At 38.3% G+C, this 22111-nt stretch overlaps 1 protein-coding gene across 13 annotated transcripts in view; it reads left to right on the plus strand.

Annotated features, from left to right (window-relative positions):
• Window positions 1-22111, plus strand: part of skor2 (SKI family transcriptional corepressor 2) — a 91018-nt gene that overhangs the window by 17764 nt on the left and 51143 nt on the right. For 5 of the 13 annotated variants that reach the window (XM_077497693.1, XM_077497691.1, XM_077497696.1 and 2 more), the window contains one exon: window positions 14292-14320. The exons of the other annotated variants lie outside the window; for them this stretch is intronic. The gene's annotated coding sequence lies outside the window, so the exon portion shown is untranslated. The remainder of the gene's footprint in view (window positions 1-14291; window positions 14321-22111) is intronic. 13 annotated transcript variants of the gene reach the window in all.

Below are 22111 nucleotides of genomic sequence, written 5' to 3' on the forward strand. Positions count from 1 at the left end.
AACGTAATATGCTCAATGTGTGCATGCATTTGCAAGTAAGTGCCTCAATATTAAATATTAGAGATTGTAGGTTGCTAATATGCATTGTTATGTTTTGTTAGTATGAGCTCTTTTTTTTTCTTTTTCTTTTTTTTACAATATTTTGACCTTTTTATATCACCAACCTTCCCACAATATCATGATAATTATCGCATCGTTGATTATCGTGTAATTTCAAGCAAAATTGCTATATTAGGCTTTGTAGGTATATCTTCAAAATTATCTGGGATTGTTTTCTTTAGGTCCATTTTACAGTATGTACAAAAAGTACTAATGGTATCCGTATCCGTGAGTACTATGGAGTTGAGTACTCATATTCACTTTCATTTCAATCATTTATTTCATTCATTTGTAAAAGAAAAAAAAGACAGTATAAAACAATATTTTTCCTTCTTGAATGAAAAGGAGCAGAAAGAAGACAAGTCTGATAGGATCTGCCCCGTTTCTTCCCAGAGTTTATTTACAATGTAAAGTAATTTAAAAAAAATAAAAAAAATCAACAACAACAACAATAATAAAATACAATTGTGACAGCTAGTCTCAGAGTCACATATGTACTCAGTTTACAATCTAATTTCTGACATTCCTAACAACAAAATTGTCTGAAAAAAAAGGTGGTATCAAACATCCCTACTTGTATCCATTCCATCACAAAATGTCATTGATCAATAACTTGGAGAGTAATTACTAAAAAAGCAAAAAAAAAAAAGCACTGATGATCAATCCAAACCAGAAATCAACAATTTCCACCTCCAAAGTAAAACTGTACATTTCAAATGGTTCCTTTTAACATCTCTGGCAGATAATTGTGACATCCCTCCTATGCAGCTAATGCCATCAAGGTCTAATTATGAGCCAGCACTGACTGCGCTCCGGGCGCCATCCATCATGCTCTGTGTTGATACTGTCTCTGGCCTCATACACGCTTGTAATCATGCTCTGTCTCCAGTGCTATTTGTCATCCTCTATGGGTGGCTGCCTTTGTACTAATCACTCTTGCTACAGCCGCTAAGCAGCGCCTAATGGACTCATCCTGGAGAGTTTATTATCAAGGCTCACGTTACTTACTTACTTTTTTTTTTTTCAGTGCAATTAAAGTCATATCAAAATACAAGTTGCGTTATACGTTGTGGTTTTATGAGGACTCCTCATTTAGTTTTTTATATTGTAGAAGGAAGTACCATTTCAACATCAATTTTGGGGGACACTTCTTCCAATTCCTAGATGATATCATTTAAAAGGGAGTGTGTGAGGACATGTTTTTGCAAAGTATCCCTTATTCCTTTGCCTACTCTGTTTTCTTCTTACAGCCATCCTTGTTTTATTCCTTTCATTGTTCCCAGATGCCTCAGGCTAGTCCGTCGGTCTGTTGGCTCCCAGCAGGAGGGAGGACTTAGGATGCATGGATCTTGGGTACACGCAAAGTGCTAAATAATATACTGTTTTAGTGTGCTTAGTAGTGTTGTTAAAAACAAGTCCTCTTCATGCTGGTGCTATATTGAAGGCAATGTTTATTTATTTGGTGGAAGCTAAGATAAGAAGTTATATGTTTGCATTCCATGCAATCCACTGCTCAAAACGTTCATTTTTGTGGGAATGCTTTTCAGCATTCCCACATATGTTATTGTGATTTTTATTCTCCACATTTTTTGCTGCCTAACAACTCCCACATAATACTTCCAATTTATATTGTTCAAATTTCAACTAGCTTAAAAAATTAACGACTCCCGGCATATCTGATTCCACACTACTTACAGTATTTTCACAACTTAACATTTAATATAAACTTTTCCCCATTCATTTTCAATGGGACAGTCATTGAAGTTTCTCCAAGTATCACTTTCCACGCCCACTTCCATATACCGTACATAACTTGTGATCATTACCAGGTGTCTGATAGTGCTCGGTGGCACAGTTGGTAAAGCGCCTTGTCCAGTAACCAGGAGGTTATAATTCCATAATTTATCTCTCAATTTGCTTTCAGCATTCCCATGCAATTTCTCTAGAAATTGCACTTAGTCTAGTTTTACATCTGTAATTTGAATTCATTTATTAAAAAAATGACGATGCACATTAGTCAACATTGTACAATGTAAATGTGCCCAAGTTTGCAAAGTTTTTTTTTTTTTTTCCCCCCCCAAGAGGCATTAAATTCAATTTTTATACAGTAATATTACACAAATGCTATACATTTCCTGTACAAGTCACAAATGTGGCTCGACTTTCGCCACAGTATTTTGTTGAAGACGTTTTGTTGTACTTTGTCTCTCATTAGTGAAATGCTGATTCATTGTGTCTTAATGCAAATGAGGCAAAGAGCGATTGCAATATTTGGCTGCGACCAGCAGGGGCACTGTTGACTCACTTGCAGTTTACGAGTTAACGATAAAAATAAAAAAAATAAATGAATAAACGTTTTTGTTGCAAAGAACTTCATATTCGTTGAAATAATTAGTACGGATGGGCAAGTATTGATACCAGGAATTAATATCAGGCTGATACCCGACGTGTATGCGTGATGACGACCGATACCTGCATCTGCCATGCATGTTCTTGTGGCCGTTTTACAATTAGTAACTCCAAATCAGAAATTAAAAGAATGGAAACCCATGCAATTTTAAGCAAAATACAATATTGGCATATCTAGCTATTTCATTATAATTACCTACCATTGTTTTTGTTTTGTTTTTGCCCAATCGAGTCGATTGCATTATTTTAGATATATGGCAGAATTTCCATAAGCAAAGCCTAAATAGTTTTGTTCCCCCTACCAACAATAAAGCCAACACAGCATAACTACAGTATACAGAATTTGCAGTCACGCCTCTGCGTGAATTTATGCAATACGTATAACATTTGCTTCCAAATAATGCCGCTGTTCTTGTCACTTAAGCCCTTGCGAGCATCACTTGCAGTAAACGACTCCTCTAAAGTGATTGTGTACGCACAAAGACTAGTTGTGTGTTGATCTCATTTGGTGAGCTTTGCTTGCACTGCATTGCAAAGTAATAAAGAAACGCGTCGTTTTCACACCGAGCTAGTAATTACGGGAGCGCTGTGATGAGAAGGTTTTCTCTAGATAGACTAGATTGGCCATTCATTACCAGCGCCACACACACACCCGCGCTCGCGCACGCACCGGCTGAGGAGAGACAATGGAGGGCAGGCTGATTCAATCTGGGCTTGTACTTACAGAAAACAATGAGATAATCAAGTAGAGCATTACACTGCACGGTGCAGGGCCGAGAGACGGCGGAAGAGAAAGAGAAAAATTCCTGTTTAAAAAAGCAAGTGGAAGGTGGAATAGAAAATAGGGCAAACATTTTAACAGGTGACAAAATATGTATGTAATGTATAGTTGTTATAGGAGCTTGTGTATATATATTTTTTTCCCTACTATCATTCTCTCAGCAGCACCGGGCCTCTAAATTGATATGTGCTTGATTCCCACAACCCCCTCTGGCACCCGCTGGGGAGCCTTTTTAGATTTTACGCTTGGATATATCTGTTTAACTCCGCATTTACTCCTCAGACAATACAATGGCACGCACACACTCGTATGCACACACTTAACACGGGGGGGATGCTGCCCCACAGTCTCGAGAGGATTGGACAATGCAATAAAAGACAAAAGGCCCAAGTCGGGAAGGAAAGACACTTTTATTGTCGTGTAAGATATTCTGTTTATAGCAAGCAATACATGTCTAAGCATACTATATTTGACAAAGTATAAATCAAGTGTATTATCCAGATGAGAGAGATTTTTTTTTTGTTATAATTGGAAAAAAATGCTATTTTGTTTGTGTTAAATTGGGGGTTGCATTATATTTGTATTGTTACATTTGAAATGATTCTTGTTTTTGTTTTTCTAAAGTGATTTTAATGTTTAGGTGAGCATGTCAGGGTAACATGCTGTATGTGATTATGAAGGCACAATTTTAGTAAAGAGGAAGCTTCTAGCACAAACCTCCATATTGCACCAGGGTTAGAATTGTTTAGGATTTTTCATTATAGTTAGTTTTTATTTTCATTTTTAATTTTTAATTTAATTAAGTTAGTTTTAATTACTTTTTATATCAGCTTTATTAATTTTTATTAGTTTTTATTTTTGCTTTATTTTAGTTAATTTTTTTAATTAGTTTTAGTGTTAGTTTTGTCGCGTGAGGTAACAACACGAAACGTAACAACAGAAGCAGGGCTGGATTTTATTTTTATTTTTTATTTTTTGCATTTGCCATTTTTGGTCATTTATACTGCGATTGGCTGGCGACCAGTTCAGGGTGTACCCTGCCTACTGCCCATAGCCAGCTGGGATAGGCTCCAGCACCCCCCACGACCCTTGTGAGGAGTAAGCAGTTCAGAAATTGGATGGATGGATGGATGGATGGTCATTTATACGTGCCACCTTTTTTATCCAATTGCAGTACGTAAGTGCTTCACTGACACATCATATGAGTTTTAATTTGTGTTAATCTGCAGAGTGTAATTTTAGTAAAAGGTGACAATATTCTCAAACTAACTGCTAAACAGATGTCACACCTAATTGATCTATAATGCCTTTCATTCTCATCAAGCAGGCGCGACCGAAAGAACATATCTATTGATCCCCCGTCAACCTTGTCCTCAATCTCTGTTCTCCCTTGACTGAGGCTCTCCAAAGGTTAGAGGTCAAGATTGGGGTGGGTCAGCCGTTTGACAGTGAAGAGTCACATACCCGACCTGCCTCTTTTACTCCATTTAAGCAGGTATAAAGAATGTGATTGTAACGCCGGATTGATTGGTGGAGACACTCCGTGTGTGTGTGTGTGTGTGTGTGTGTGTGTGTGTGTGTGTGTGTGTGTTGTGCCCCATCGATGCATTTCAATAGGTTTAACGTGAAAGCTGTCAATATCTCTGATCCAAACCAAGACAAGTCATAGAATAATGGCTATTGTAGATTTACTGTTCATTTACTTGTCCCCCCTGTAATGACATGCTTGTACACAGTGTTTTGGCATGCACGTCTATTGCTTCATTGCGTTTTGTCGTACGAGCGTGTCTTGCTATTGAGCTCATCTGGAGTGTCCCCAGTGGTGCCTCCCGTCACCGCCTGAGATCAAACGGCACACTTAAGACACGCAGACGCTGACACAAATCCCTCAGGTGATTATCAGATCTCCTCAGATCATCTCCAAGACACCCACTCTTTTGATTGTTGTTGTTTTCTGTTTTATTTCTGCTGTTCATTTGTTTATATGTTCAAAAAAATAAGGAGAAAAAAAAAAAAAAAAAAAGTGGATTTCACTCTGCCTTTTATTTACTTGGAGGGCCCATGACAAAATGTACAGTTTCTTTGCTGTCATTAGATCCCTCGGAGATTGTTTGAGGATTTGGAATTTGTTTTATTCAGCAACTTTTACTGTACAAATAACAAATGTCCAATGAAAACATTTTAACTTCAATGGAAATTATGCAAATATGATGAATATATAAAATAAATAAATAACCAGGAGGCAAAATGAGAGACAACGGGGAGATCAGACTTTTTTTCTTTTTTTTTTTTTTTTTTTTTTTTTTTCAAAGATTTTCAAAGTTCCACAAACAAAAATTGTTGCAACATGTAGTCTATCGAGCAATACACTTTTATGAACTAAAGGCTGACTTGGAGTCAGTCACAAGAAGGTGTCATGCCATAAATCAAACAAAACTGGGCTATTATGCGGTTGCTGGCCTAAAATCTGAGTGATTACTTTTTTTTTTTTTTTTCTTTTTTTTTTCCTGAAACACAGTAATATATTTGTTTGCCTTTCACTGGCACGTTCAATTTCATCACTTCAAACATAATTTTACGGTTGTGCCACTCTCTGTAACGCTCTGCAAGAAAACCATCAGTTCTACCTAAAGCGTAAATAACTATTTGAAATATTACAGTCTCAGCCACTTTTATAACTGCTGCCAACAGTCTTTTAGCACAAGCGCACACAATATAGTACAAATTATTTAAAAAATATATTTTTTAAAATCTTATTCACTATTTGTTACAATTATATATATATAAAAAAATTGCACCGTTTAAATTGGCATTGTTGACTTGAATCAGGTCAAATATTCTATGATCAACTCAGTTTGTCCGGCCCGCATCTGTACGACCTTAAAACGTCCCTCGTTGATGGTTTTCTCTGAATGCCGCTTGATGTAAACTGGGCCTCACCACGTCCCCACAGAGCGGCAAGTGTACGAATGATAGTGGATTTGTTTCAGGTGGACTCTTTCCTGTGTGTGTGTCTGTAGGGATATTATGGAGATCAGAGGCAGACTGGGAGCCTCAGAGGCTATTAGCTTATCTGCATTGTATTGAGATGAGGGTGTGTACACATCTGCTGATGACACTGGAGAATTGAGATCTGTGTCATGTATGTTAATGCTTGTCTTTGTTGTTATCTTAATTTGACAGCTAAAAGGCAACATGTTGAGTTTTTGGCAAAATAAGAGGAAATAAAACAAACTAATATTTTTCTTTTTGTTTTTATGACGGCTGCTTGATGTGTTATCGGAGTTATTGACATTAAACCTGTAAAACATTTGATTATGTCTATTGTGAAATCATCAGCTTATAAAATCCACCAAGTCTCATTCAGATTATTTTCATATGGGCCTCTCTTGTATTTTATCATCACCGAACGTATCGGCGAAGATTTAGCAATCAAATAGTCTTTCTGACATTTCATTAGGTTTTCTCCCTTTATCTAGAAATAGGCCGTGCAGCTTGAATAAAGTGGCTTATTGGAAGCTTGGCGCCGAATGCATTTTCTTCCAATTACAGTGTCTCTTGATCAGCATGTTTTTTATTGCATGGGAATGAGCTGCTTTGAATTGTAACGGCCATCCCTCGCTACCCAGTAGATCTGAGTCAATTGATGAATCCGAATCGCGTCTAATGTCCCATCAAGCAGCAAAACAGAATTAAAGAGATGATAGAATGCAACAAAACGGGTTCGCCTTCTTTCTGCTGATGTTAGCAGCTTTTAACCGGCTTTGATTGATGCGCCATCAGAAGTTGCCGCATTTCACACTGCACAGATTTCTACTTAAAAGTCTCAAGAGTGCTAAATTATTTATTGATGTCTCTTCTAATCTACATCTGGCTACGACTGGTTGGTGGGTTTGAGGGTGTAGCAAGAAGGGTGCGAGTTGACAAGGGGAGCTGTTTGGCACCTGCGTAGCGCCTGAAGGAACTTGTTATTCACGCGCACTTGTTCAACCTGCACGTCTTCTGTAATAGAGCTCAGCAGGTTAGGTGGGGGGTGGGTCACAAAGTGGCAACGCAGCAGTTGTAGTGCATCGAAATAGCTTAGCATCAACATTCTAATTCTACGGAGAGGATTAGGGACATTGAAGAGAAAAGAAAAGGTTAGCATGATTCTCACTTTAATCTCAGACTTCTGACTTTGTGACGTGGAGTTGTGAATTGTGAGGGGAAGTTAGAAAGTCAGAATTCTGAGAATAAAGGCAAAATTCTGACTTTAAAGTCGGAATCCTGCCAATTTCACTTGGGGCTCGAAACAGGCTTGATTTGCACAGAAAAACAAAATCGTTCTATTCATTCATTAATTAATTCATTCATAGATTACATGAAATGCGGATGTTGCAACCAGATGTTCGCATGATCACACCGGTCCATCTGCGGCCTCCACACTGCAAAGTGTTGCCCGTCTCTAAATGTGTTGTTTTTGAGTGAATCATAACCAGGTCTGACACATCATTGTGACCTTGAGGTTTGAATCATTGAATGGAGGCCCTGCCCACCTATCGGTTGGATGAAGTTTGAGGAAAAGTAGTGTGTTCATTTACTTTATGTATGTTGTTTAGAGTGCACACGGGGTGTGTGTGTGTGTGGGGGGGTGTGTGTGTGTGTGTGTGGGCGTGTGTGTGTGTGTTGGGGGAGCTTTGGCTCTGGCCCATGTTTCTCCCTCTGATGTTTACTGAGGGCCTTTTTCAGGGCCTGAGTATTGATTTCTGGCTGGATGAAATGGGATCGTCCTGGAAGACTCAGTGACGAATGGATGTGGAGGAATGGAGGGATAAGTGGAGGAATGTAGTAGCTCTTGTCCCACTACAGAGGCTTATTGAATTCTCTTAAAATGTTAACTTGATCTCCTTGGCCTTTCCTCTTAAGTCTCATTTATATGTGAGAATTAAAAAAAAAAAAAAAAAAAAAAAAAAGCATATTATTTCTACCCCAATTTGGTAGGTAGGTTTGTGTGTTGGGGTATGTGAGAAATATGAGAATGTTTTTTTTTTTTTTTTTTTATTTTGTTAATGGTAATGAAATTATAAGCAAATTTGATAATTGGACAATAAAATTATGCCCGGCTTATATGGCTTTTGTAGGCCGATGCCCATCTCGATTTTTGAAGGGAAAAAGTACAGATTACCAAATAATCAGCCAATTAATTAAAAGAAAAAAAAACATGATGAATATTCTTTTCTCCCAATGCATTTCAATGGGTGTTAATTATACGCGGATTTTCGCTATGTGTGGACAGGCCCGGTTCCTACTCATCATGAATAGTGGGGACCAACTAAGGATATTGTTTAAAAAAGAAAGTTCTCGGTTCCCAGAATGCAATACATTTAATTAATGAAGTTATAAGGCCATTAATCCTTGTCATATGTGTGAATGCAATGTGTGTCATTTTTAACATTTACGCACTATAATTTATATATTTTAAAGAAAACATGACTTTTGATTGTGTGTAAAATAGTGACATCCAGGTCAATTCCTTGCAAAAATTCAATTTCTCAACAAATTTTATTACATATATTTAAAAATACAAGGTTATTGAATGGATATATTTGTAAGAAATAATGAAAGCATTGTTACTTGTGAACAATTGCTAGAAATGGTTAGGGTGCATCAATATAAAAACAATCGGCAAATATTGAGCATTTTGACAATTATATAGGCTGATGTTTGAAGGGCCATAATTGGCCAATTTAATCAGCCAGGCCCTAAATAAAACATGTTTGTAACTTAATTTGAGCAACCACTGTCCAGAAATTATGATTTTCTGTGGTGTATTTGGTCTCCCTTTTTACAATTTATGATGGGTGAGTACCAGTTATTGGTATTGGGCTGATACCAGGCCTGGTTTCAAGACCCTCTTTTGGTCGTTTAATGATCAGGAACTAGAGATTAGAAGAATAGAAAATTGGCAACAATTTCATGCAATTTTTAGGGAGAACTACCGTATTTCCCGCACTATAAGGCGTCATTATAAGGCACATCTTCAATGAATAACATACTTTAAAACTTTTTCCATATATAAGGTGCACCGCATTATAAGGCGCACCTTCAATGAATGACATATTTTCAAACTTTTTCCATATATAAGGCGCTACAGTAGAGGCTGGGGTTACGTTATGCATCCATTAGATGGTGCTGCGCTAAAGGGAATGTCAACAAAACAGTCAGATATGTCAGTCAAATTTTATTAATAGATTACAAACCAGCTTTCTGACAACTCCATTCACTCCCAAAATGAATAAACAGCTGTTTAATTATTTTCTCTGAGGTAAAGTATTAGTATTAGCTAGCGATCCAAGATGGCGGGATCTTTTGCGCATGCGCGTCACCGATCGTGCAGGGTCACCGATAGCGTCTTGACAGCGAGACCTGTTGCGGCTCAATATTGATCCATATATAAGGCGCACTGGATTATAAGGCGCATGGTCAGCTTTTGAAAAAATTGAAGGCTTTTAGGTGCGCCTTATAATGCGGAAAATACGGTATATATTGGGATATACAGTATAGGTTGTTCTTTTAAATAATATGTCATTACTTTTTTAGTGAATTTTTTTGTATCAGAAAGTAATAGTGGTATCAGTAATTGGTATCTACTAGAAGTTAAGTAATCGTACTGGTATCGGTCTGAAAAAAAAAAGTGGTATCAAACATCCCTACATGGCCCATGAGGTCCTTGTCCAACTTTTCAACTGGGCACAAATTATAGTCTTTTCAGGCCCTCAATCACAAGCACCTTATAGTCCGCACTCAAGCTGAGTCTCTATCAAGGTTGTATAGTTGATTGTTGTCTGCTTAAGTGCCCAGTGAAAGTCACAAAGCACTCTCGCACACACAAACATACAAACACACACCTTTTCCCGGGCCCTCTGTCAACTTAACGGCTGCCGATCAATGGCAGGAGGTCAGCCTAGTGATAGAGAAGCATACTGCTGCCTTTGTGCCTGTCTGTGTGTACTTTCATGTGTCATTGACAATGTGTGTTCTGATCGAGAGCAGGGCTTACGGCTGCCGAGCAATTGAAAGGGGTGAAAAAAAGTGCCCAAGATTCATTTTTTCTCATCTGGTACAGAGGGAGCGGAGGGGATGCCGGGTGTGTTATTTTTCTTGGCTTTAGCCCTCACAGCTCTAAGTGGGTATTGATCAGGTGCCTTAATGCAAACCTGTCAAATTAATTTTGCAGGGAGAAAAGGCTGTGACTGCTGCGTGATTGCTTCAGTATGAACGGGATGGTCGGATGTATGGACAAAACCATAGAAGAGGGAGTAAAAGGATGTCATTTTTTTTTTTTTTTTTGAGGAACTTTTGAATTTTAATCATCTCAAAGGGAATAAGGGTATTCCTGTTGTTTTGTTTTGTTTTTTTCCCCGCCCCCAAAAAAATCATTTTGAAACGTTATCCATGTACTACTACAATAGAATCTCAAACGCACATAAATTGCCATCAAGCATGTCTTTGGCTATCATGAAGCGTACCTGATGAGAGCCCATTTTAGCAAAAATCGAAAGATTCACTGTGTGTATGTTTTGTTTTTGTGGCTTTAATGTAAATGATTCCAAGAAGGACCACGCTCAACCATGTGGGAAAAGAAAAATATACACAAAGTTCACAGTATTGGCCTCTAGTGGAGGGATTTTAAATATACGGCCCGCGGGCCAGAACCAGCCAGTCAGGGGGTCCAACCATCAGTAATAACAGAACACAAAGTGCAGTTTTTCTCTAAAATTAACTATTGTTGCTAATTTTGTGCCATGGAGGCCGCACTGACGACCGCCTAAATAACATCCTTACCCTGTATTTGATGCAAAAATATTGCACTCATTTTTGTTCAGAAATTTCAGATTACGCTGCATTAAGATAATAATAAATGGGAATATTGGTGTGAAAGCTGAAGGGCTTTTACGAAATTGACACACTTCACCTTCTACATGGTGGCGTCCATTTCTTTTACTACAAAAAATCAGGGTTTTCCCATAATTACTTGTTTTCTTACTGAGAAATTCCCCATTCTTCCCAATTGAGGCCAAATTTCCCAAACATTTCCCATTCATTTCCATTTTATTCTGCATATTCTATTCACACATACAGCTTGAGATTAAATTTGGCTGAAAGTGACCTTTTTAAAATTAATTTGACGCTCCTGCTGTAGTGTCACTACCAATGGGTTATTTGTATTTCCTTGATCTGAACAAATTGGAGGACTGCAGAGTCCCGCCCCTGATCGTGTTCACGATTCGACATAGCACTGTACCGACTACAACCCGTTGTGTTCTCTCCTTCAGTTCTTGTTCAAAAATGAACTCCCCCAACTAAGTTCGCTAACTACACAAAGGCAATGGAGGAAATAAATCCTGGCAGATTGTGGATGTGCTCAACCAGTCGAAGTATACCTCAGCTGCTGTATTTAACCTCCCTTCACCCTTTTGCCTGTGTTTTATTTCCCATGTTAGACATGTTGCCTTATTACTCCCTTTCTGTAGTTAGTTAAACATAATTAGGCAATTACACAGAGCCACGCTTGTGATTTAATCTCTTCATTACGCTGTTCATGTACACCCAAGATGTGTATGCGCATTGGCTGACACGCACCTGTTCCCTGTTCACGTTTATTTGACAGTTCACACAACGTAACTCGCGTTCGCGCCGTGTCGGCCCAATGCTGATAGTTTGCTCAATTTTCAGCAATTCACACGCTATCCTATCTATGTGCGAGGTGTATCAGAAATATATGTCACAAACGATGTATTGCAAACTTAAACTGCAAATTTTCCTTTTCAACGTTTGCTTCATTCAGGGCGTGAGAAGAGAGAAACGTCTTTTGCAACATCAGTCGTGAAAATTTTTTGACTGATCCCGTACAGTCACATGACTCTTAATGGTGGCTTGGAATAATGATATGAATAACCTAATATATGAATAATATAATAATATATATGAATAACCTACAGGGTCAGGCAAAATGATCTGACACATTTGTAGGTTTAATAAATGACAAAGTAAAGAAATAAAAAAGTATTTATTTTTTAAAAGTAGGTATAATGCTATTTTTTTCCCCCAGATAATCCCTTTTTGATTTGTTTCTGTATAGTGCCATTATTTTGTGTTTCTTTTTCATTTGATGCCATGAATTTGACTGGTAAGCACTTTCATTGTGGAAACGTTCATTAAAACAAACAAATCTGTAACTGCAACACAACGAGCGTTCCGTTTGCACTTCAAACTTGATAGACATGATCCTGTACCAGCTCGTAACACGATCTTGTTATGGGTTACCAGCTTCAGATCTACTGGATCTGCATGGAAACTTTCGTGAACGCCTTCGACAGTGTGGAGACAATAAAGGATCCCATTTGACTGATTCAATTTTCAAAACCTAATGAAACAGAATGGCATTACATGTACTTTTCGAAAATAAAAAAAACACTTTTTTTTTTGTTTCTTTACTTTATTTGTCTTTTATGAAACCTAAAAATGTGTCAGATCATTTTGCCTGACCTCGTATTTATGAAGGTAGACTTATAATAATATAATCGTTATCCCATTTGCTCCTAAAAACGTATAAATACGTTCTATTTTAAATATTGCCATGCTCCCAAAGAGGTATTTATATGTTTACTTTTTCCTCTGAACTGAAGAGAATGCTTGGAGCAATGGTAGTGATTACAAAAACGGCCAGCAGGTGGCAGCAGAGTATAAGAGATCAACCAGGGCCATGTTGCAACAAGCTCTTTTTGCCAGTGTTTTAAACACGTTTGTGAATAATGATGAAACTTAGCTATATTCTAATGCTAATTGCTGCAAAGCAGAAACAGATTTACTTTTTTTTTCTTTCTTGAATAGGAGACACCAATTTTTCTTTTCTTTTTATTTTGTGGGCTTTGTAAAATCAGTCAAAAATTTTTTAGGCGTCTGTACCTTATGTAAGCTTACTATATTGTTTCATACTGTAGTTCTCCACATTGCTGAACTACTACTCGGATCACAGGCTAATCTCTGACCTGCTCCTTCACGCCGTTAGTTTATTAACTGTCGACCAGGGGATTTTCACTCGGGGAAAAAATTAAAAACAACCGTAAGTAACTTTTACGACGAGGGATTTGAGGGATATCGTGGTGTTAGAGGAGGCGAATGCATCTGCATGTGATCTACTGCAATGTGTAACGAGTCTTAGAGTCGCGCTTTTCTTTCTCATATTATCCGGGAGCTGTAAGTTCGACAAAGAACTCTGTCACATCTTTTCTTCCTCCCTCAGTCTTTTAGGTGAGCTTTATGATCCGTAAGGAGATCAAAATGAAGACGCATACACCGGTGTTTCTGTACTTTTACTACTATACTATTTAAAACGTCTACATTTTATCACATAAACACATATTTAAATGTATTCTTAATTCATCTTAAACAAGTTTGAAAGGAAGACAAGGTCAGACAAACTATGGTAGGACAATGAGAGAGCTCCAGCATAAATTTTTCTTTCAAGAAAGCCATTAGTGTGACAGAGCTATAGCGTAAGTATGTTGTTGATTCAGAATGAGCTTGACTGGCAAATATGTCACATCAGGGGATGACATTTTAACTATGTTTTCAATTTGTGCTAATACTTTGCGCAGACATGATTGCTGAGAGCAGGACTCCCAAATCTCTCGCTTTCTCTCGAGACTCTTATCATCCATCTGGCTCACAGTCTGGGTATTAGTGCTTTGCGAAATATACAGCAGCTCTTTTGGATTAGCCATGTGTCAAGAAGGACATTAAAATGTTAGGAGCAGCTGTGATACACCGATTTTCTCCAACCGTTATTTCCTGTAGTGACTTAAGAAAAGTTTTATGTCATTTGTCTCATTCATCCAGATTTATATTAATTTTAGGGCATGAAGACTGGGAAAATTAAATGGCCGAAATCAGTTAATTTTTTTTTTTTTTTTTTTTTGTATGACTGTACTTTTATTCATTTTTATTTCGCTTCTCCTAGGGTTGCGGGTGGAGACTTTGAGAAGCACAGTAAGACGAACAGCCATTAACACTCACATTCACACCTACAGTATGGACAATTTATAGTCTAAATTGTCCTAACATGGACGTTTTTGGAATGATTCCAGAAGATGGAAAGAGGCTAGTGATGAGATGCGGACCCTCAGAATTGTGGGACAGCCACGCTACCCCTCGGGTATATCAATTTGAGGAAGCTTAGTAAAATTGCCTCACAGTCCATGACGAAGTGACACATTAAATGACAGAATTGTTTCTATACAGGTAACTGTATAATTTGTAATGTGACTCCCATCCCTCTCACACAACAAGTCAGCTGGGATGGCTCCAGTTTACCCATGATCCCGAATATTAAAAAAAAAAAAAAAAAAAAAAAAGTGAATGAAATATGAAAAGCTTCATTAAATTGAAAAATCATTTAAATGTGGCAATGGGACAAATGGAACATAAGGAACACCAGATTAAGTACGCACATGTACGCATGACGCACGCATATATTTTGTTTTCCCATTTAGAAAAGTAACAAAAGGAAAGTTTGCTTTCCCTCTTCAGTGCAGCTGACAGGTTTAAATAATAGACTGTTTGTATTTTGGAGGATGTGCAGCAGACGGAGGAGTGCTTGACTTCATCATCAAAAGCCTTTAAAAACAAAAGAGTAGCTTACAATCATATATTCTTCTGAGAGACGTCGAAATACCATCTGTAAAAATAAGACTCACAATTTGTCAAAAATGGCAAAAACCTGGGACTTCTTGGGGATCAGTTTGGATTTTTGCTAAAGCTGTACATCAATAATGCACTCTGACAGTCATAAAGCTTTTAACGTTAATGCGCTCAATGATTTTGCCTTAGTTGAAGAAGTTGCATCAGTACTTTTCTCCAAAAGTAGAAAGCCCACAAAGCTGAGGATTGAAAAGATGGTTTAAAAGTCATAAATTGAATTGAATTTTCATAATTATAGTAAATGTCCAAAAGTGGAGTGTACTGTCATGAATCACCCAATAATGCACATCAGGGCCAAATGAATAATCTCTACCGTTTCAAATGATGGCTCTTTTCATTTCCTAATTGAGAAATAGATGGATTTACAAGTTAAAAAAGTAGAGATCAAAGACAAGAATGGTATACCTCTCTCATCCCTATCTTTTTTCTTTATTAATGCTCTTTTATTCCATACTTTCCTCTCTATGTCTGGTAATATTCTCCAGAATTTGGGCTATTGGATTAACCCTCCATCCATCCATCCATTTTCTTGACCGCTTATTCCTCACAAGGGTCGCGGGGGGTGCTGGCGCCTATCTCAGCTGGCTCTGGGCAGTAGGCGGGGGACACCCTGGACTGGTTGCCAACCAATCGCAGGGCACACAGAGACGAACAACCATCCACACTCACACGCACACCTAGGGACAATTCGGAGCGCCCAATTAACCTGCCATGCATGTCTTTGGAATGTGGGAGGAGACCGGAGTACCCGGAGAAGACCCACGCGGGCACGGGGAGAACATGCAAACTCCACCCAGGAAGGTCCGAGCCTGGACTCGAACCGGAGACCTCAGAACTGGGAAGCAGACGTGCTAACCACTCGACTACCGTGCCGCCTATTGGATTAACATCAAATGAAAAATACGAGTTGAATCAGGAGAGAAAAATAACTCAAAAGCAAATGACATGTATTTTTTTTAGGCCTATTTCCTTTTTCCATTTTCCCTAGCCTTGATTTGAATTTACAATGTATAATTATGATGAATATTCATGTTATTATAACTCCATGTGAATAATTTCTGCCGTTGTTCTTTTATCTGAGGAGAAACAAATCAAGCCCCTTCCACCTCCTTGTGTTGTATTGTCTCGTGCGCACATGTGCCAAATGCGCCGCTGCAACCGTCGCCGATACACTGACACATATGAGGTGCTGAAACTTCAACATCAAACATATTACATCACCTGCACACAATCAGCCGCTGCCACAGCTGTACTCCAACAACACGGCGAATTGCACACCTCTCACGCCGTCAAGAACTCGCACTTCAATTAACAGGCAAACACATGCTCAAAATTACACACCCTCAAACCAAACCATCCAACGCACCAACCAATCAGCTTACGCACAAATCGTCATATACACACACAAACACAGATGAGATTCGGTCCCATTGCAGACGCCTCTCACTTCAATTAAGATAGACTGAAATATGTCTTTTGATGTCGGTATTGGCTATCAGGAAGATACACCTGATGCTAGCAGCACTAGTGGCCTCATTGTCTGCAACACAATGTGGCTAAAAGCTAACATCATCTGGCTAGCAGAAAAAAAAAAAGGAGGAAAAGTGCTTTGGTGATGCAATTTATATATATATATATATATATATATATAAGTAGCTGCAATATGCAAATTAATTTTTGGACACAATTTTGAAGTTTTATATATATATATAATTTGTGTGCGTATGCATAAGTGATCCAACTCGAGATCCATGGGGCAGCCTATTCAAAATTAAATGATTTGGCCAAGTAGATTGCATGACATCTCTGTCAAGCTGCTGTGAATAGGATGTGGCCTTTGATGAAAATGAAGAGTGACACACACACACACCCCCACACACGCACACACACGTCACAATATTCATTCTCAGTCATTCCTTTATGCAAATTTCTTTGGAAAAATAGGATTGGCCAAGACATCCGATTCATTCATTGCAGACTAAGCATATGTATTGATACGGGTGACTTATTTGTTTGGTGGGGAGAACACACAGTGGAATATTTTCAACAGTCACATGATAAGTATAATTGTCAAAAACACATACATACATATATACATACATACAAGAGCTGGGTATTGCCAACAACCTCACAATACAGGAGTCATGATATGATACGTATCGCGATACATATCCCAATATTTTACATTAATTTACTTGCATTTTTATTATAACAGTCATATGTATACACGGACACACCGGGAAACTTCATAAATGGGCACGGGCCGATATGAGTAAAAATATCAAAGTATTAAAATTACAGCTCTAAAATGTGCTTATTTGCAATATTTGGGGAAATAATAACAGCATTTTTTTCATGTAACAAATCCTGATGGTTTTAAACAAAATATAGAAAAATCAGAATCACAATGTACCATGTTAAGTGTATTAGTAAATACATGTTGATATTCTTACTCTGTTTTAATTTTTCTTAGCAAGGCTCAGTATCCAATCACTGGTGGGCTATTTTTAAAACAGACTTCACATGTACATTTTTTTTTTATTAAGTACGTAGACTACAATGCAAACTAAACACCCAAGGCACTCATGTCCGTTTCATCTGCTCCGCCACTCCGCTCCATTGCTGCGCTCATGCAACATGAGGGCTAATTGATGGCAATTAACTTCAAAGAGCCGCTTATTAAGTATAATGCAAGCTGCAAAGGCACCCGTGTCTCTTCTGCTCCCCTCACACCGGCTTCATAGTGCTTCCTAATAACCCCAACAAACGCTTATTTAAAGTTTCATTTATTCAAGAATAATTCCTGTGTAAAATGTTCAAACAAGAAAAATGTGTACAGATTCTGAATCAGTTTTAACATGTGAGTTTGGTTTTGTTTTTTTGTGCCAGATGCCTTTCTGATGCCTTTCTGTCTTTTTTTTTTTTGTTTATTTTTTGTTTTTGTTTTTGTTTTTTTGTATGGGCTTGGGAATGGAACCTGTGCAAGTACACTAAAAAGGCAAAACACTTCTCGGTCATGAATATAAAACAAAACAATCACTCTAATCACATTTATTTTGATCAAAATTGTAGTCATGATTATGAAAAACTTCTGTATTTTTATTGCACTACTTTTAATATAAAACATTTTCAGTGCAAAATAAAACTGTAAAATAATGTAAATGGACCATCATTTGAGAATAAAAATTATTGAAAGCAAAATTCCAGACAATGTATTTATTTATTTTTTGCTGTACTGTCTTGTCTCAACATGACTTGCGCTCGTCAGACCACAATCAAACACTTCTTCAGAGTGTGCTCGCTTATTAAAGCAGCTGACTAAAATTTTAACCATTGCAGTCGATCAGATTAACTTAATTATGGCCACCGGAACCTTAATCATGATTAATTGTGCAGCCATGTCAGGCAGTAACTTGTTCACAGCAACGTGTTTGACTACGTGTGTTGTTGGTTCAAAGAACAGTGGCCTCCTTTCCCCCCCAGAGGCTGAAGAGCCAATGATGGTCTTTATGTTGCTGCTTAGCTGATAACACATAGCGTCGCCACCTAATGTCCTCTCTCCCGCGTTCTCCCTCACCACCAACACTCGCTCACTTCCTTTCTTTCCACTTATCTGTCTTGCGCTCCCGTTTATTTCCCCGCGGCCTTCCTCTCTGTCTCTCCACTGCGCTTGTCTGCAGGAATGAATCAGACGTAAGAGGCCAAACAAGATTTTCAACCCATTGCTTTTGATTAAGTGACTTAACACAGAGGTCTGCGGCCCGGCAATATCACTAATGGTCCGAAGAAAGAGAGATAGCGTTTGGGGGGGAAACGGGGGGTGAAGACAAAGCGGGGAGGGCAAAAGATGGAGAGAGAGAGAGAGAGACAGACGTGGGCTACCATTATCCTTGGCTAAAGGAGAAAGTGATTATAAACTTAAAAGGAGCTTTGCGTTCATAGCTTTCTCCACAGAAAGTTTAGTTGGAGAATTAAGATTAAGCTGGATTTAGATCCACGCAAATGCCTTTTAGTCATGGAGGCATGAGGGGGGTGGGAGAAGTGAAGACCTTCTTCTGTGTAGAAGATAGAAAGTTGCATTATATCTGTGCGCAGCTTGCTATTGTGCAGTATATTATTTCAGAGATATACTCCTTTTCATTAGTAACATTACCCAGCGGTGAGATTTGTTTTTAGAGTTTCAGATCAGATGCACCTGGATTCTGTTTTTCCGCTTCTCCGTTTTTTTCTTTTTAATGTAAATTGGTAAATGTAATGGCTCGAATGCAATATAGTACACTCGAGTCACCCTGGCGAGGAACAGTAAAAGTTAATAAACAGACGAGCACTTCTAATTCCCTTTTTGGCTTTTACAGCGGATAACAAATGCCGCTCTTATTGAAATGCAAACCATATGTCGCTACTTATCAGATTTCCTGCGGGGTATCAAAACAATTTGGGATATGATCTCTGTTGATGACATGATATACTTAAAGCGTCCCCTTAAAAAAAAAAAACACACAAACATGAAAACACATTTTTATAATCATTTGGTCTTTGTGGATTGCTTTTGAATGGTTATATCAAAACAAATTTGAGTCTTTAATGCCACAAACACTTTCTGAACATATTTTTTCAATGGCTGTACAACTACTGAAGAGGATTAGGGCTCGTGAAGTGAAAAAAATGGGTTGGCAGGATTCTCAGTGTATTCTCAGAATTCTGACTTCTGAGCTATTAATTGTGGAGGGAGAGTCAGAAAGTCAGAATTCTGAGAGTAAAGTCAAAATTCTCACTTTACAGTCAGAAATCTGAGATTTAAGTCAGAATTCTCACTTAAAAGTGATAAATCTGACTTTCAACCAATTGTCAAAGTCAGAATTCTCACTTTAAAGTCAGAATTCTGAGAATAAAGTTACAATCCTGCCAACCTTTTTTTATCTCTTCACTTGCCCTAACTGATGCAGTTACTATTGAAAAATTCAATGTGAAAGTCTAGCATCCTCTTTTGCTCCATTTTGAACATGTTGTGGGGCTTACCAATGGGATCGCGAGAGCAAAATGTCAGGCAAGGGAATGGGATGAGATTTGAAAGTTACCAGTGAGACATGAGGTGACATATGAAGACCATTACAGACTTTTGGCTTCCAGCAAGTTGCATTTCCTAAATGAGACATCATAATGAACATGGGTTTACTTGGTTACATTTCTCTGCTATTGCTTTTGCTCCAGTCACAAGTCACCCCCCCTCCTCCCCAAAAAAAGCTCAAAGGACCCTCCGAGGTGAAGCGTTGCGGCTTTGCCAACATGTGTACATTCAGTGTTGTTGGTATGTCTTGCTCTCTGCACATTAGCGGTAATTATAGTCAGTAATAACCCTAACGAGGAGAGAGGGACTGGCTGTGTGCAGAGCAGCAATTACATGTTAATCAGCTACCATGTTGTTGGAAGTAATTAGACAATGTTGTGAGGAGATTTAGATCTCAGATATTTACTGCTGCCGTGTGGAACGGGGTTGGCCGAGTGCATGTATAACAATCAGTGCAGTTGGGCAGAATGAGTCAGCTGTTAATTGTAAGACATATGGACTTGCTCCACAGGTGATACATTTGTGTAAAAAATAGTAATAATAAAAAGTAGCGCAATGATGTAAGGCAGGGAGCTTCCAGAAGACTTAAGGCAGAGCAATTCCCAAAACAAAGCTCATTTCAGACTGCAAATTGTCCTTAGATGTGAACGTGAGTAGAGTAAACTGGTTTTAGATCAGTTTTGGGAACTCATTTGCTCCCAATAACGTGTAAATACGTTTTTTTTTTTTTTTTTTTTTTTTTTTTTTTTAAATGTAAGTGTCCCAAAGACGTATTTATGTTTTTTTTGTTTGTTTGTTTTTTATGCTAGAGCATACAGAAGGCTTTGATGCAGCCTCTCAACTGCAAAGAACGGTTGCAGAAATGGTAGTTATTACACAAACGGCCAGCAGGTGGCAGCAGAGCAAAGGAGATCAACCAGGGCCATCTAGAAAAAAAGCTCAATTAATTACAATTTTAAATGGATTTGTGAAAACTGATAAAACTTAGCTCTCTTCTAATGCTAATTGCTGCAAAACGGAAACAGATAGAAACATACTTTTTTTTCCTGATGAAAGAAGAGACTTCAATCTTTCTTTTGGTAGTTTCCATGCTTTTATAACAATTGAACACAATTTTCTGTGGGCCTTGCAAAATCAGTCAAAATTCAGTAAAAGAGCCGGGAGCGTACGGGATTGCTTCTGTGAAAATGGCTGGGAGTGAATGAGCTGCTTTTGTAATTTTGACGATCTAAAACTCTGCTTCATCAGTACATACTCATGATGACACTTCCCAAATCAGCCTAAATCATTTTTTTCAGTCACCTGATAGGTTAAAATTACTTCAGTCAAGGTGTGGAATTATGGCTCAATAACTGCTTGCTCATGTGGTAGCACTGATTCCATCCATCCATCCATCCATCCATTTTCCAAACCGCTTATTCAATGATTTAAAATTGAAATTAAATAAAAAATAGTTCAAAATAATCCGGCATTGTGAAGACAATGGGTAAATTGCTGACTGGTAGAGAGAAGCCAAATAGTTGCCCCACCTTCAAGCCCGGCACTCGAGCCTCCAGAGTGGACTTCGGTGTCAAGTTAATTAGGTGTTAACGTGTTTGGGCGTCAATTGTTTGCACATGAAGTCTATAATTGTTTGTCTGGGAGGAGGAAGCTGTGATTTAGCCGTACGCCAAGTGCCATTTAGGCTCAGTTGCAAGAGCAGAGCCGTGACACTGATACGCACACACGTTAATTGTATGTTGTGTTAACGAGGCACAGGGGATGCAGGAGGGAGGGAGCGAGACGGGGAGGAAAGAGACGGACAGAGATCAGCCAATGACCTATGTGATGAAAAAAGACTGTTCTGACAGCTCATTGCCCAATCCTTTCAACCTCCATCTCTCGGAGTCTCTGTATTTTTGTGTGCTCGTGGCACAGAGGGTGATTGGCTATTAAGACACTGTAGAATTAGGCATAAAATCACTCACTGAATGCTTTTATGGCCAACCATTCTATTAATTCAATTGCAGTTT

The sequence above is a fragment of the Festucalex cinctus genome, chromosome 15 (genome assembly GCF_051991245.1).
Source record: "Festucalex cinctus isolate MCC-2025b chromosome 15, RoL_Fcin_1.0, whole genome shotgun sequence".
NCBI lineage: Eukaryota > Metazoa > Chordata > Actinopteri > Syngnathiformes > Syngnathidae > Festucalex > Festucalex cinctus.